Source organism: Scomber japonicus, chromosome 7 (assembly GCF_027409825.1).
Source record: "Scomber japonicus isolate fScoJap1 chromosome 7, fScoJap1.pri, whole genome shotgun sequence".
Lineage (NCBI taxonomy): Eukaryota > Metazoa > Chordata > Actinopteri > Scombriformes > Scombridae > Scomber > Scomber japonicus.
Genome location: NC_070584.1, coordinates 12,809,861 through 12,826,701, shown reverse-complemented (window position 1 = coordinate 12,826,701; position 16,841 = coordinate 12,809,861).

The window sequence follows — 16,841 nt, the reverse complement described above, 5'->3', positions numbered from 1 at the left end:
TGATGGCATTTTGTGGTTGAATGTATTGTATCTTTGGGGTTAAATGTATTGTATCATGATGTGATGTATGTGTAATACTAGAGCCTCAATAAAGTTCATATAAAAAAGTAATAGGACAAGCACTTTCAGCAGGAATTTTTTTCCAAATCAGATGCATCTCCAAACAGTCACAATGTGTATTGTACATGAAGAAGCAGCAGGAGAAAGTATGATGAAAGGAGACTCACTTGCTGACTAATCAGAAGACAAGCTTGGATGCAGAAGAGCAGCTCCCTTTGTCAGGAAATTGCAGAAGCAAGCTAGCTTTCCTGCAGAGTTCTTATATAGAGGATTAGCCAAGTTATTGTCATGACTTGAATTAATCCATCGCAAAGAATAAAGATATTCAGTATAATATGACATCATTTTCCAATACTTTCTAAGCTTTCCAGAGATAAGAAAAAAACAGTATTTTTTTTCTCCAGAATTTGCTTTCAGTGGTGGAATATCAAATGCTGAGTAAGCAATTATTTTCCTAGTCTCCAGACAAGTAAACATCATCCTTGCTGCCAACTCTAATAGCTGCACCTCATTCTTAGTTCTGGAAGCATGAAAGATTCAGTTTTATTTTCCACAATTTTAAGTGAAATGTGCCAAGATTGTCATCGATCCATGATTCAGAATGTGTTTCAGTTTGCAGGATAACTATGGCTGGAGCAGACTAACTCACTTGTTAAATCTGCAGCATAAAGGGATGATGTTTCATCAGGGTTCCTGTTAGTCAGTGCTATGTTTTAGATTCAAGGTAAAACTATTAAAGTGACTCCAACTCTTCACCTTATTTTCTCTTTACCTCCCACACAAAATTGTATTTAAATATAAAGTGTGCTCTTCTGTTTGTTTTTCCTTTTGCTTTGCACTTGCTGTCTCTCTGCATGTTATTCTTGGCAGATGCTTTTGCAATGTGCAAATGAAAGTGCAGAGAATAATTGTCCCTAACCAAAGAGATGGTCCACATGATTTATTTGTAGTAGATGGTGTGTACAGACAGACCATTGTGTAGTTTGAATGGCAGGCTGTAACCAGCTGTGGACTCACTGTTTCCACACACACTGAATATTTTGAAAAAGCACCGTCCTACATTCTGGGAAGACGGGAAGTATGGATCATATGGGATGGTGATTTCTGACTTCCTCTGAAGTCTTGTCTAATGATTGCTAGGGATAAAGGGGCCATCATCTTTCCTGCTCCCCCTTTCCCCTCATACCCAAGTACTTCCTGTCTGCCACATGTGTGCTCCAGCATCCAGACGTCCATATTCCCTCTTCTCCTAGAGTAGGAAGAGTGGTTAGACGGGACAGCTGCCAATCAGAGTGATACACAGGTTCCAGGCCAGGATGAATTTTCTATTTTGAGTCTTTATATCTTTTAAAATCATGGACCAGATGGAGCCTCTGTACTGCAATAGAATTTTACTTTATTTTAGTTTATAGAGCTACATCAAATCAGACACTGCTCTTTTCCATTTTATTCGACTCTTCCTTGTTCTCTTCCTCCTCTTCATCCATCTTTGCTTAAACCTCCTCCTCTTCCTCCTGATCCAGACAGGAGCATTTCAGAGTAATAGCAGTCGGCTAGGAGTGCTTTCGTAATTGCCTGGGCTCATGTGCTGTGGAAAGCCAGGGCAGGGGCCAGCGGCATCAAAGCCTGACTGATCATTCCTCAGCCTCCCTCCACTGAAAGGGGGACAGAGGGAGAGGAGGGGGAAGAAACACAAATACAGATGGACAAACAAACCAGGGGAAGTCAGAAGTGGAGCAGATGTGCTGATAGGCGTAGATGGACCGATAGACAGACGGACAGGAACAGAAGAACCTTGGATTCACTTCTCCTTCTCTGCTCCAACACCTGTTAATATTTAACAAACAATGGGGGTGGCACCAACAGTAGAGATGGAAAAAAAAAACAAGAAAAGCAAAAAAGTGATGTTGAGGTGACATCATGGATTATTAAGGTGGGGGTGGGTCTAATAAGGGTCTGGTTTGGCCTGGCCGGTAAAAAGGGCAGGAAACTGAGGCAGAAGCAATTTGAGAAGTCTGCAGCTGTGCACTCAGTTTTTCTCTCCCAGCTACACAGCTGCAGGACTGACAATACTACAAGTATTTACCCATGACCTCTCCTCTACTTCACAATCCAATGTATATTTATTTGATGCATATGTTCCATAGAAATATACTAATCTCCAGTGCATTTTTCAATACAGTCGCACTGGAATTCGTAATAAGCTGCGATTTTTTTCTTCTTCTTTGTAGCTGCATAATGCAAAACTGAAGACAAAAGTATGTCAAATATTGTCCAAATGCTTTTTTGAAGCTATTCTTGGCATATTTTCCCAGAGCTGTTTGAGTCAGTGGTGCAGCTTACTTCTTATTCATGTCATGTGTTTTTCCATGGAGACATTGTATCATGAGTGGTGCTAACATGGAAAACGCGCAGTCATCCTAGCAGATGTTGTCCAGAGTGCAGAGATTAGTAAAGTCTACACTAAAACAATGAGGTGAGGACTTATAAGAGACTGTTGGACGACGCTGCACCACACACTGTGATCAGAGTCACATACCAACAAAAAGATCACTGCAGACTGTGATGCTCCACTTTTGAACCACTACGCGTGTGTGTGTGTGTGTGTGTGTGTATGTGTGCAGGCGTGTATGTTGTATCGTGCCAAACACCGAGAATTTATCTGTGGGATCATTTTATTGGCTGTGTTTAAAGTTGCCAGATTGTGAGCAGCTTTCCCCTTTGAAAGTGTGCGCTGCTTGTAGTGTCACTGTGCAGTGCATTCATCTTTGCAGACGCCTCAATTACAACCCACTGATACCCTTAAAGTCAGAGAGGAGCTCAGGAATGCTCTGGCGGGACAACAGCCAAGCATTACTACACAACACCATCAGCTCCTAGCGCCCCACAGAGAGTGAGAGAGAGAGAGAGAGTGAGAGAAGAGAGAGAAAGAGGGATGAACATCAGTGTGTTTGCAGACTAAACCAGGAGAGAGAGGAGCAGGAGGAGAGAATAATATGTGGCACCACTCTGAGAGCTGAGCCCTCCGCCACGGCGCTTTTGTTGCCAGATCACAACCAGATGTGCCAAGTGTGTCCAAACAGGAATGACTGTGTGAAGGCAATTTTCGGCAATTTGTCAGGTTTTAGAGTTGCCCCCTCCCTCCCTCCTTCTCTCCGCCTTCCTCCACCCCGTGCCTCCTGAAAGACAAATACAAACGTTAGAGGAGCACAACAATCATTTCAAACAGGCTCCCACAAATGCTTGCTCCTCTCTTTGCCTCCAGCGCAGTCTTGTGATGAGAGATATACAGTATGATGTCTGAACACAGAAGGGCAAGACAAGGCCTGCAGTATTGACAAATAACCACCCACCTAACTTTCATGCATCAGCATTACTGAATCTACTAATCCAAAATGTGCAGCGCGTTTATTTACCCTGGGCCTTTTGCTTGTAGAGTCAAAATCCCTGACAACATTCACACACCCTAAATCCATCATGTTAACTCTCTCTGGACAACAAAGCCACAATAAAGAGAGATAAAAAAGAAAAAAAAAGTTGTTAGTCTTTCTCTATACACTTCGTAAATTACAGTTTCACTCTCCAGGTTATGCAACCAGTTAAGACCAAGTTCTTTTCATTTCTAACCCTGATCCTTACATAAATATTATAAAGAAATATAAAAACCCTTAAGTCTCCTAATAATAACCACATTTTTCTATAGACATTGTGGACGAAAATATGCTTTGTTACCCTTTTTAGGCCTCTTTCATAGGAAATTGAGGGCAGTGTCTCGTCTTTATAGCAGCCATGAAATGTGTCAGCTCAAGGGATTGGGTTGGTAGGTGGGTGGGTACATAGATTCACCTCACTCTCCACTTTCCCCACTTCTCTGCATCTCCAGGCACAAACATCCCAGACCCTCGACTGGGAAGAGGCTCATATGAACCCAGTCTATAGCCCCCTTGGGTCGTGCTCTGTTGTTTTGCCCCTCTTGACATCATCAGAAAACTAAAGAAATGGCTTTTGTGCCCTTGCATGCCATTGCATGTAAACAGGCAATCTACTGACAGAGGTGAAGAGGTATGGAAAGGCAGCTCCTCAGCCTGATGAGACTCAGAACTGCATTTTTGGCTCAGAGTGGCAGTCAGGAAGGCCTGGTTGCAAACACACAAGCAAACCAGAAGCATCAGGCGAGCTCTGATTCTGTTTAGTGCAATGAGAGGACACATGACACTCTCAGATGCTAATAGGCAAAACACGTGGAGGTGGTTGGAAGCTCCTGTACAGCATTTTCATTGTCTGGGTCTTATGTGACATCTTAGTTGCTTTGTTGTGGAGTGACATTTGCTGGCTGCAACAGTTTTCTTTTAATGGATCCCACCCAGCTAGTTCTAGTTTTTCTCTTTCCTTGAGTCACACTTTTTGGTAGGCAACAAGCTTAAATCCAAGACCAATGAAAGGGACAACTGTGGGAGGGTTTGCATAACATTTCTGTCAGTCATGTGTCTTGTTACTCCGAAAGAGAGCTCAAATTCACCACTAATGCCTGTTTTAATTTGTTGCCTCATTGCTCTGGAATCCAGGATAAAATGCAGCCGTTGTTCCCTTTGCTTACAAAATGAGTAGTCGCTTGGTCAGTTTGTAAGTGTTTACCATTTTTATTAAAGCTTGTTGTTTTGGCTTATATAACAGAAGGTATTCTGCTTATGCTTAAGGAAAAAAGGGATGCTGAATGGACAACTCAACCATGCAATATTTCAGTTTAATTCATTTGCAATATACAGCATGTACTCCTTATAATGAAATCAGTATGGACATTTACTGTTTTGGTGTTACACCAATAAAAATGAGTAAAATTCAGTGTCTGTGGGGCTGACTTTTGATCAAAACTGAAATTGCCATAAAGAAAGACATATCGGCTGTTGTGGTGTAGACTGTCATAACCCAGAAATCGAGTCAACACCAGCCAGTAAAACTGTAAAATTGCGGGTTTTCCCTCCTCGTGTGTGTCTAAGCATTATAGCTGAAAGATGGACAGCAGCATTGGAGTTTCCTTACAGGAATCTGTGTGGGTGTGAGAATGGTTGCACATGAACGTAGACTTGGACTTTTTTTTCTCTCTTTTTCTTTTTCATGTTGGAGTTAGTGAGTGAGTCTGTGCATGCGTGTGTGTGTGTGTGTGTGTGTGTGTGTGTGTGTGTGTGTGCAACATTTGCGGCTGATCCAACTTATGTGTGGTGTTTGCATATGTTTGCGTGTTTATGCCATTGTGTCATGAGGGAATAATTTTTTTTCTCCTCCTCTTTGAGCGACAGGCAGACTTTGTGCTGGCATGTGTGCAGACCAGATGTGGGAAGAATATTTTAAAATAATAGCCTGTTGTCTGAATATACAGTATGCATCATTTGGCTCAGCAGTGGATTATGTTTGTGGAGAGAATATCTGTGTGTGTGTGTGTGTGTGTGTGTGTGTGTGTGTGTGTTTGGGTGTGTCTGCTTGTACGTATATGTATCTCTCATGCTGTTAGCTCAGCCATGTCTTTGCATACTTGTGGTTCTTTCTGTGAGACTTCTTTTGTCACAATTATGTTGGCATGCACTTATATGCCTACAATTCGATGGTATACATGTGACACAGAATGTGCATTAGTGCAGGCTGTGTGTGTTTGTGCATACAGATCCATGGCAGCTGCTGGGCAACACCTGTGGCCAAACCCTCCCTCGGGCCTGTTGTGGCTCCAAATAGTCCCTCTGGGTTTACAGGGACTCAAGCTGTGGATGTCAGAGATGGCGAAGCACAGGCAGAGCCCTTGCAGGCTGGACAGATCCTTCTTTTGTTTGTCTCATGAACCATCACAGTTTTGTCCACAAATGCAAAAGAAATTCCCTCCTAAATTATCAGATAACTTCTTATTCTCCTTCTCTCTCTCCTCTATCTTTCCTTCTCTTGGTGTCAGTCCTGCAGGTTTGTTTCTTATTCTCCTTCTTCGGCTGGCTGACAGATGTCCATCAGCTTTACCCCCACCCCAACATAGTTCCAGGCCCCACAGCACGACAAGAAAACCAGGGAATAATTGCTCTGTGAAACAGTCCTATAAATAGACATTAAGTATTCTAGCTGTCAATATGTTTATAATGTTTTAAAAGCTGCTCATTCCTTGCATATTTGGTGCTGTAAATGTGATGTTATGAATAATACACTTACTTACCATAATCCTCCTATCAGCTGTCTGAAAATTGTTTATTGTCACAGTTTGTTCCACATGATTTCTATTTACTCTATTCTCACCGACTTGTATTTAGCTCCAGTAAATACAAGCGCACACTGTGAACAGAAACTTTCTCACCATGTAATAATGACACAGTCATTTTCTGTCCCTGATTGTGAAAACTCTGAAGGCTCAGTTTTCATTCATTACCTAGCTAACTCAATTTCCGGGCTGAGCAGCAGATAGTTACAGCCCATAACTTCAAGGTATGATTACTAATAACCTGCAATTAGTTTCATGTTAGGGAGCTGAGGGAAAGAGAAGAGAAGAGAAGAGAAGAGAAGAGAAGAGAAGAGAAGAGAAGAGAAGAGAAGAGGAATGTGACACATGTATTAAATCCTCCAGCTGCATGTTGGAATGTTAAACTGAATTACAAACATTTGCCTCTACAAAAGAGCCATCTTGTTTGTCTGCCTTCCTTATCTTTTTGTTTTCTGTTACAATAGTACAATTGCACTGTCTCCATTTGGTAAACAGATAAGGACTGTTTTCTCAAAGTAAAGCCAGAATATTGTGATAAGTAATTGTTTAATACCTAAAATCCAGCCTGTGTTCTGAGTCATCCATCAGTGAGGTCATCATGGACTATCTTATGGGAGATAAAAGGTAAACTAGAAAACCTTCAACATATTTCTAACTACAAAAAGAGAGAGAGTTTTTTTTCACTGAAATAAAATTGACAAATGTGCCTTACTTATTCGTATCAAGACATTAAACATTCACATTTTGCATCAACACTTTTTCCATCGTTGAAATGGCAGACAGGTTTGGAGAATGTATGTGTTTGTAATTTGGAAACTTAGTTGTGGGGGTTACTGGTGTCATATCCCACAATGCAACGCTGAATTCCTTTAACATGTGGTGAGTCAGGAAAGGGGTGGTTGACCTATGCCTTCCCATGAGCCCCTCGGGAACAGCTTTGCTCTGTTGCTCCAGAAATCTAGGATCACTGCACAAACTGCTGTGCTAGCTGTGACTGGAATTGTAATCACCTTATATTCTCCTTCTCTCTCCTCCTCACCAAACTCTCACTGTTCCTTCTTATCCCCCCTTCCTCCCTCTCTCACTACCATGCAAATTCTTACTTGTGCCTCTTTCTTTTTTTGGTCTGTTTTGTGTCTGTTATAGTCGTGTTAGTATTCGGCACAACACCAACTTCGCACATGTAATCCATTATGTGAGGTAGAAGCAGGAGAGAGTGCAGAAAGCTGAAGGTGAAACGTGTTGCTCTACTTTCTCCTGTTTCCTGTATCAACACATTTCTACTGTCTGTGCTAATAAGTCTAATATCATTGCCATATTGTTGAGTAGTGTCTGTAGAGATGTTCTCAAATAACTTAGGCCACCTTACTGTAAAGCCAAAAACTGTACACTTTGCTTTCCAGTCTGTGAGTCACATTGATAATTTAACAGTGGTGGAAAGTTAATAAGTACATTTATGTCAGTACTCTACTTTAGCACAATTTACCTAAGTATTCTCTTTTTCTAGCACTTTTTTACTTCCACTATATTGTACTGTAATCATATACTTTGTCTCTACTACATTTATTGTCAGCTATAGTTACTGTCTTAAGTTTATAAAGTATGATGCATTGTTATACTACCCAACACTTTATAAAGCAATTAAAATTAAGTCTCTGTCAACCTTACAAGTCAGTAACAATAATCCAGTAGCATATGTGTGATGCTTTGTCCAACTGAATTGTCTTGCTGTGATGTCTTAATCTCATTGAGACTTTGTGACTAAATAACATTTAACTTATATGTACAATAACAAGATATCACTGACAGGGAGCTTCATGCTGCACAGTGACTAATCTTACTTTTAACAGTTAAAGGATAAAGCTGTCAATTTTATATATTTTTCTTATTGTCAACAAATCTAAAGTTCAGAGCCAAAGCAACAATGAACTGATACATATCATAACTTCTAGAATTTCACAGTGTAGCACAAAGTACAGAGAGTTTGTTATGTAGCACAACAAGTGAGTGAAGCTCTATAAATGTACCTGCGCATGCACTGTGGTGTGTAGCTTATATGGAACTACTCTATGCAGGCTGAAACCGTGATTGCTGTCATTAGTGTTTGGAGCCATTTCAAAACAAACTGTGGTAGCCATTGCCTTCGTGGCAAAAGAACATGTCACCTAGTGCAGCAGTGTGGCTCACTGATGTGTTTTTAATAGTTTTTGAACAACAACAGATGTCTATGGTGCAAATGAATATGATATAGGGCTTTGGATATAAACACAATACTTAAAAGTCCATTCATTGTTGGTTTGGCTGTGCACATAAATTAGTCAACTTTTGTTGACTTGTGTTGACTTTAAGAAAAATATAGAAAATTGCAGCCAAATCCCTTCAAGTATAATATTCCTCTGTACTTTTATTAAGTATGATTTTGAATGCAGAGCTTTAACTTTACATGGAGATTTTAACTTTTTAACTTTAAAAGTCAAATATCTGAATGCTTCCCCCACATTGCATTCACTGCAAAGTAGTTTACAGAACAAATCATGTCTCTCTCACTATTCAATAAGTAATACTCCACAATATGTTAATAGAGATAGAAGACCTGTTGAACAATACTATAGTTGTATTATCAACTGGGATATTATACATATTCTGTAATTAAAGTTTGAAATAGTTAATAGACTGTACTTACTGTATATACTTATACATGCATAAACTGATGGCAGAGACTACCATGAGCCAACCTGCTCATCAGGATATATCTAATGCACAGTCACACACACACTCATACACCACTAGAACAGCTATCAGGAGCAATTTGGGGTTCAGTAAATTGCCCAAGGACACATTGATATGCAGATAGGAGGGACCAAGAATCAAACCAGCAATCTTCTGAATGGTGGATGATCTGCTCCACCTTCTGAGGCATAACCACTCCAATAATGGTTCTGGTGGCACGATGGCATACACCTCCATACAAGCATTGGCATCTTTATAACAAAAAAGAAGTTAGTATTAAAAATGAGCAACCAACATGCCTGAACAGATTAAAACAGAAATAGTACTCACCCAAACTCAAATACCAACAGAAAATCAGGCTGGGGCACTAAGGCTTATCTCTGCTAATCATTTATAATTCCCCAATCCATATCTTAAAATATTTATACTGTAGTGTCATGACCAGGATCCTGACTCTGAGTCATGCATCTGGCAACAAGTGCATTAATCAAGGCCAGTGGATCCCTAATTAGTGGAACAGCTTTTATCAAAGAGAACTAGTAACAGATTCAAAGGTCTCATAGATGTCAGTGAGGCCTAGGGGCGTAAGGAGGCTAGAACAGGGTTTTGGGTCAGGGTCATGAGAGGCATGTGTCCTGATGGCTTTATTGTGGCAGTGAAAGGGGCTGTGTTCTGGGGACGGGGAGCAGCTCAGCTCTGGTCCGATGGTGATAGTGGTGGGGGAACCGTTGGAGGGGACTCAACTAGTGGGGAGCAGAGATGGGAGAATGGGAAGTAGACAGCTGCACAGGGGTGAATAGGAGGTCCCTTTGTGTCCTGCCAACAAAAATCTGTGACCAATTATCTCTGTCTGTCTCTCAAGGGGGAATTCTTGAACACTTTGGGTGGGTGTACGGAGAAGAGGATGCATGAGGAGTAGTTGTGGGATAGACAGGGTGGTTGGGTAAGTTGGGAGCTACATTCGCTAGTGTTAGAACTTGTCTTTTTCTTTAGCCCACAACGTTTTATAGTACTTGCAGGGGTCACGTGTAGCTTTTCTATTTGAGTTCTAGGTTGCTAATAAAAGGGGGGGGTGGGGGGGGAGTGCATAATAGTCAGAAAAATGTTTCACTGCATGGAGCAAAGGTAGACCCAGAAAGAATGTTATTTTGCATCTGCGTGTCTATTTAAAGCACAGGAAAATAACAATTTGTCCCACAATTGCTGAATTACGCCTGCCTGTGACTTACCCCCACCCCACTGAGAGAGCTTCCTATTTGTGTGGTTAGATTTCCAGCTATGTGAAAAGTGTGTCCTACAGAGAGAAGGGGAAAGTGGTTGATAGAAGGGAAGTTGGGCCCATGGATGGCTTGTAAGCCATGTGTTAGGCATTAAATGGCTAATTACAGTTTTAAAAGCCCTGTGTTTACCGCTGAGAAAAGCCTTGTTAGGTATATTTTACTGTCTCCTCTGAAATTATTCATCCTTGACAAGCTCAATTGACATTATCATAATTACAAATGTGATTGCCGCTTAATCACTCTAATCACTATTTCGCCGTTTTAAGTGTCTGCAGCGGAAGTCAAATAACGCTCAACTGCTCCTCTCTGACCATTCATCACAAAACAGGATGCAGGATAAAGGATAGTTGTCTTCTTGTAATGGCACGCTTGAAAAGAAAACTACCACAGTATGTTGACACATGAACTTGTATTGATGCCATCCATCATTTCTTGTTGACAGGACAGAGGAATCAACACAGGGAGTACAAAAAAGTGGTGAGCTATCTTAAAGTCCACTCTGGAGTTAAATCTGAAATAGTACTGCAGTGTTCACAGGAAGAGGATATAGGCATGTTGTGAACTCTGCCCCAGCCGGGTGTGTTATTGCATAGGTATAGAATAACTGCTGCCGCTGACCCCGCGGCCACCTCTCCCTTCCAATCCCACATGGTTGCCAATAGCGATGACTCCAGTTGATCTTCACCTGTCAAAGCAAAGCTCTGACTAAAGACTTGCAGCTTGAGGAGAGGAAAGCAAAACAAGAGGAAAAGAACAAACAACCCAACAAGATTCTTTGGCCGTGACTTGAACAGGATTTTCTTCTCAGGAAACAAAGTTTTAAAGTCACTAATGACTCAACATTTTTAAAAAATAGTCTTTACATTGATTAAGCATTATTATAATGTTTACATCTGGGATTTTTCATTGATTAAAATTCATCCTACACATCACACAAACTCTGTTAAAATACTTCATGTGTCTGTTTGTGAATTAAGCCTGAGGTCTAAACTTGGTCTTTCAGTGCCTTCAGCAGTTTGAAAAGAAGAGAAAGGCGACAAGTCCCAATCAATCAATCGGCAGGCAGCAGGAGGTTGGCATTGTTTTGCATTTCTTGAGTTTGTTTCTTCCTGGGATTTTTCTTCTCTTGACAGGAGGTGCCGCAAGCATACCAACAGTTGAAAGAGGAGCCACATTCTTTCAGCAAAGATTCCTCCATCCCTCCTTTGTTCAAAGTTTGTGTTTGTTTGAGGGGCTTTCCTCACCTTGAACTCTTTTTATAGATAAGTCGACTTTTACCAACCACACACAGGGCGAGGCTCAGTAACAGCCAGCTTATTTGGCCTCTCTGGCACAGTATGTAACACTTGAGATTTGATATATATATTATCAGAGCACTACTGAGTCGCAGATGAATGGCAAAAGTCACTTGTTGCAGTTTGTTTACGGTATGTGGTCACTTTCTGTTGTCATAATGTCAGGCCAGTATTAGCATGTGGGCTTTTATTGGCTTTTCACAATTACCCATGTCATGTGGTTTCTGTCAGAGTGAAAGTACAATGAAAACTTTCTGTGTTTACAGGAGGAACAATTCTAAGGGAACTTGATTGAAGTTGCCTGACTTAAAGAGAGAAGCCTCCTTGTAAACAACCACTAACTCCTCAGTTCTGCTTGACTAACGTCCGACCCCTCCACCTCCACCTCAACCCCATCCCCCCCAGCTCTTGGAAAGATGGGAGTCAAACATTCCAGTGAACGTATCCCCCACCCTGGCAATCTTTTTAGAATTAAAAGACAAATTTGGGCCCGGATCCTTTCCCTGAGAGTTCTATTTGTCTTGTATCAGGGTTAAGAAAATAACCTCATGTCTTTACCTCAGTGTGGGATGGGGTTAGGGAAGGGTGGGGGCTGGGGTGGGGTGGGGTGGGAGTCCATGCATTCATCTACACAGGTCATTGTTACAGTAGAAAGCAGCATGGGGACGCTGACAATGGAACTGTAGGGTTATCAGACTCTCTTCTTCTCCTCTGTGGGTTTGTTCACAGTGAGAGATCTGCAGAATGCCTTTTATTCTACAAAGCTGTGGGGGTGAATGTGGAAATTGAGGCTACCTGTTGCATGAAACAGCTCAGGCATTATGCATGCTGCCGGCCTGCCACCCTCAGGGGAAAGAGAGTCAAGCTGCTGATGGAGACTTGGCTGTGGAGCCTAAAAGCACATCTGGTACACGTTGTGTGGACTTTTACTTTTTTTTTCTTAAAAGTGCAGATGGTCTTGAATTGCTTTTTTTAATCTCTCCATTCTACAAAAAATAATAACATAAAATAGAACCAAGGGGAATTTTGACTTTGCCTTGTGGGGATTTATTCTTGCTGGTTCAGTTCCTAAACTGTTCCTGGACACAGAGTACCTGCATAGAAGTGAACACAGATACAGCTGCTGAGCTACTTCAATCTGTTGAACAAAAACCTGCAGAGGTAACAGTACAACATTCAGCTTGTCCAGTTGTTCTCTGTAGAGGTTATGTAATGAACCCCAAAGAGGTGATGTATGTGTGGGCAGGAGCCCTGAGCTGTGGCCTGGCTCCTGTTGACACTGGCCATGTTCTTCAGGGCTTGTCTACAGGAGCGATCTCAGTCTGTGTTCAGGCAGAAAACCCCTTCTTTTGACTTTCCTATCTTCTGAATTTTAGCTACGCACATAGCTAAGCTCTGTGTTGTGTTCTTCTCCTCACTAACATAGTTCACATGACATTCTCGAAACAAACAATTGAGAAAACAAACTGCAAACTAATGAGAATAAAGATATGCAAAAGAAACTGCAAAAAGGAGAGCGAGCAGCAAGGCTAGAACAAACAAACTGACTAACTTGCCTCTGCATTAGACCAAAGCACATAGACCTTTTCTGGAAGTGCCCAGTGTCTGTTGACTCACCAAAGTGCACCTTGCCAGCTATTCATACCTTCCTCCCACTCTCATTTTATTTTGCCAGCAAATCAGTCATTTAGCCAGCTAACCAGGCCATCAGCCAGCCAGCCAGCCCACCGGCAACTTAGATGGGAAATTCAAGGCTAAAAAACTATGACCTCTCTCCTCAATAAACTACAGAGAATCTTTGTTTTTTTCTACTTGTGTTATTAATTTAAAAATTGTATGATCAACAACCTGGTTGTGGTGTTGTTTGCATAATATTACACAGGAGAAGGAAATATAAAGGCTTTACTGATCAGATCAGTGCCCAAGTCTAGACCATACCAGGTAAGTGAGGGTAGCATTCTTCAAGGAAAAGTAAACTTTTAGAACTCATTGTGGCTGTTTTATTAATCATACTAACACCTATTATACTAATCTTCCAATCCTGTTAAAGGAAAATTCTGGCTAGTTACAGCTTGGTTTTCATAATTTTGAAAATTATTTCTATTGATGAGGATAACATTGTAATACTTAGATCTAAAAATGCAGCAACTTGTTCCACAGGGCAAGAAACATGAGCAGTCTGGGTATCCAGTGCATTCAAACAGGTTGTAAACAAGACAAATAATCTAAACCACTTTTCCTGAAGGTAAAACCAAAACTGACCAAATTTTAAGTGTCTCTATAATAATCCCTCAATGTGCAAGCAGACAAAGTTCAAAGTCTATAAAAGTGATGTGTGTTTACATAGACAGTTTCTGTAATAATCTCACTGCAATCCTTTGATTACTCTTCTGAGTAACAGACAAAACAATTAATACTAAAATATCATGTTACCAAATGAAAAGGTATTTCTTCTGTTGTGTTTTGGTTCAGAATTCAGTCTCATAGATTGCTAAGTACACAAAAGCAAACATCAAACACAGACAGCTAATGGAAAAACAAAGTGTGGACAGACTGACTACAGACGTCTGTTCCAGTGGTGAAGGCCATGATGATGATGATGATAATGATGATAGTCATGCAGACGAGAGGGTTGTACATCCATTCCCCTCGAGAACCATTGAAGAGCAGAGATGGTCTCTCCCCCCATTGCTCTGGCCCCAGACTGAAGCCCCTGTTTGGAATGCAATCTGCCCGCCATCTGCAGGCCTCCACGGCTCTGTTTGATATTCAAACAAACACCTGTCAAAAGTCCATGTCTCATCTCGCATAGCTCTTGGAAATTGGCAAAAATCTAAACTTCTTCCTCACACCAAAAACAGAGGGGAAGAGGGGCAAATGTGGGTTTTTATTCCAACCATCTGTGCATGTGTTAAATATAGATTTTTATGGAAGGCTCAAAGGACTAGTTCTACTTTCCACTAAAATGTCAACGAATAATAGGCTATTCAAGGTGCTGCATTCAGCGAGGTGTTTGCTCAATAAATTATTTCAAATTCAATTTGGGTTTTCTTCTTAAGATCAGCTGGCACTGCGGATTGAGCTGTGGGTGTGCAGTCATGGTGTACTGATGCCAAAAGCTTTGGAGGATGTTCTCAGATGGAGAAATAGTCATGGAGCCTTTGTACAAAATCTATGCCTGTCCCCCTTTTCCTCCTCCTACTCCCTGCTGTTTTCCACATCTCTCTCTCTCTCTCTCTCTCTCTCTCTCTCTCTCTCTCTCTCTCTCTCTCTCTCTCTCTCTCTCTCTCTCTCTCTCTCTCTCTGTCTCTCTCACCTCTCTCTTTCTCCCTCCCTCTAGCTCACTCATATTGAGATGAAGGGTCTGCTGTGGGATGACGGGGCGCTGCCTGGCAGCCATCCAGGCCCCACATCTGCCTGACTGCTGTTACTCTCTTTCTACTCCCCCAATAGCCCCCAACAGTATTGGTTCAGTTGTCAGCCCATTTCAGGGTCTGTCTCAAGGTCTGCAGATGTGTTTCTCAGAGCAGCAATGATGGACTCTTGCAGAGATCTCTAGTGTGAGTGACTAATGGTGCGGAGACATCTCTGAAGGCATTGAGGAATGGATTTATCCAATGTCATTTATCACACTGCCTGTCAGTGCCAATATAAATGCCTGATTGAAAGCACACATCCACCTTTCCGTGGAACCAACTCAGTTGCTCCACAAAATATGCAGCAAATCATAAAATAAAGTATGTATGTACATCCTTTGAAAATGAAAGATTTGTATTTATTTTGATATTGAAAAGACATTCAGACAGCAGGAACGGATCAAAGCACATGACTGAAAATATTCCTGCAAAAATTCTGAGAAAGAGACAAGATTCAAGTTCAAGGTGAGTATGAAGAATATTTACTTTTGGTAGAAGACTTTAAAAAACTGAGACAAGAATACGACACGTTCAAGGCCACCTGGTTTTCCCATATCAGTGGCTGTGGCCCAGGCAGACCATCTGTGGAGGCCGTATAACTTTAGGTCTCCTCATCTTTTCCCTTGGACGGATTTTATGGTGTACTTTTTGCATCTGCCATCAGAGAGGTTTACAAAACTCTGTGCTTTCCAATGTGTCATCTCAGCAGCCATCCTGCTATGAGGATAACCTTGAATTAGTCACTTACACATTTAAATTTACCATAAAAAGCAATGGGACGTAAAACAGCATCCATCATTCATCCTCACTGCATAAAGACTAATCAACTCTCGGATTTGTAAGCAGAACATTTTTGCTTTTGCACCGTTAGAGAGGCACTGCATGTTCTCTTCACTCAATTGCGCAAGATCTGAGTAACTGGATGTGTGAATCTGTGAGAAGGAAACTCATGTCCAGATGCCAGAAAGAAGACATTTGGAATTATAAAATGTTGCAAGACTGATCCAAAAAATAATGAAGCAGAAAGAAGCACACCCGAGTGCATTGGGACAATAAACCAAGCCCCGAGTTTTATGTAAAGATGTTCTAACTGGTGAGGGGGAGAGACAGACAGAGGGAGAGAAAGGTAAAAAAGGAACAAGGAACTGACAATTAGGGACAACTAATCACCAAGTGTGTAGCCAAGCGCATCCCCCCACGCTGGTGCCAGCGCTTGCACTGTGCTTGAACCTGCGCTGAATGCCAACGGCAGATAATTATAAACCCGCAGGGCAGGCCTCCTCTGTGCAGAGGGAGGGATGGAGCCTCAGCCAAGCCTGAACTCCTGACCTTCTTCACACACCAAGCTTCTGTTGTGGGCTTCGGGAGGTGCAAGATGGGTCACAGCAAGCCGTGAGGCAACTGGGAGAGAATGAGAGAGGGGTGGTAGGGGGCTAGGGGGAGAGAGGAAGGGGGGTTGGGTGAGGGACACAGAGCCGGGGGTGGTGGTGAGGTTGGGGGGATGGAGGGATTTGAGGGAGGTGGTGCTCACTGGAGGGTCACTTTGTTGGCATTCTTTGGTGAGCGCTCCTGACCAATCAGAGGGGAGAAGGAGCCACTTGACAAATCAGAGTGAAATCCTTGGTGAGAGAAATCCCCTTTGTTATGCATGTTTGGTTATCTCCTTTCACTTTATCAGCATTCATTAGGCGTGGAAATGTGGTCTGTTTACTGCCTTTGTATACAATGAGAAGCCTTTGTTTGAGCTTGATCATCTTTTAAAGTTTCCTTAACTTATCGTTACATTGTCATACATTATTAGCAGTTAATGATTTAAACCCTTGATTCT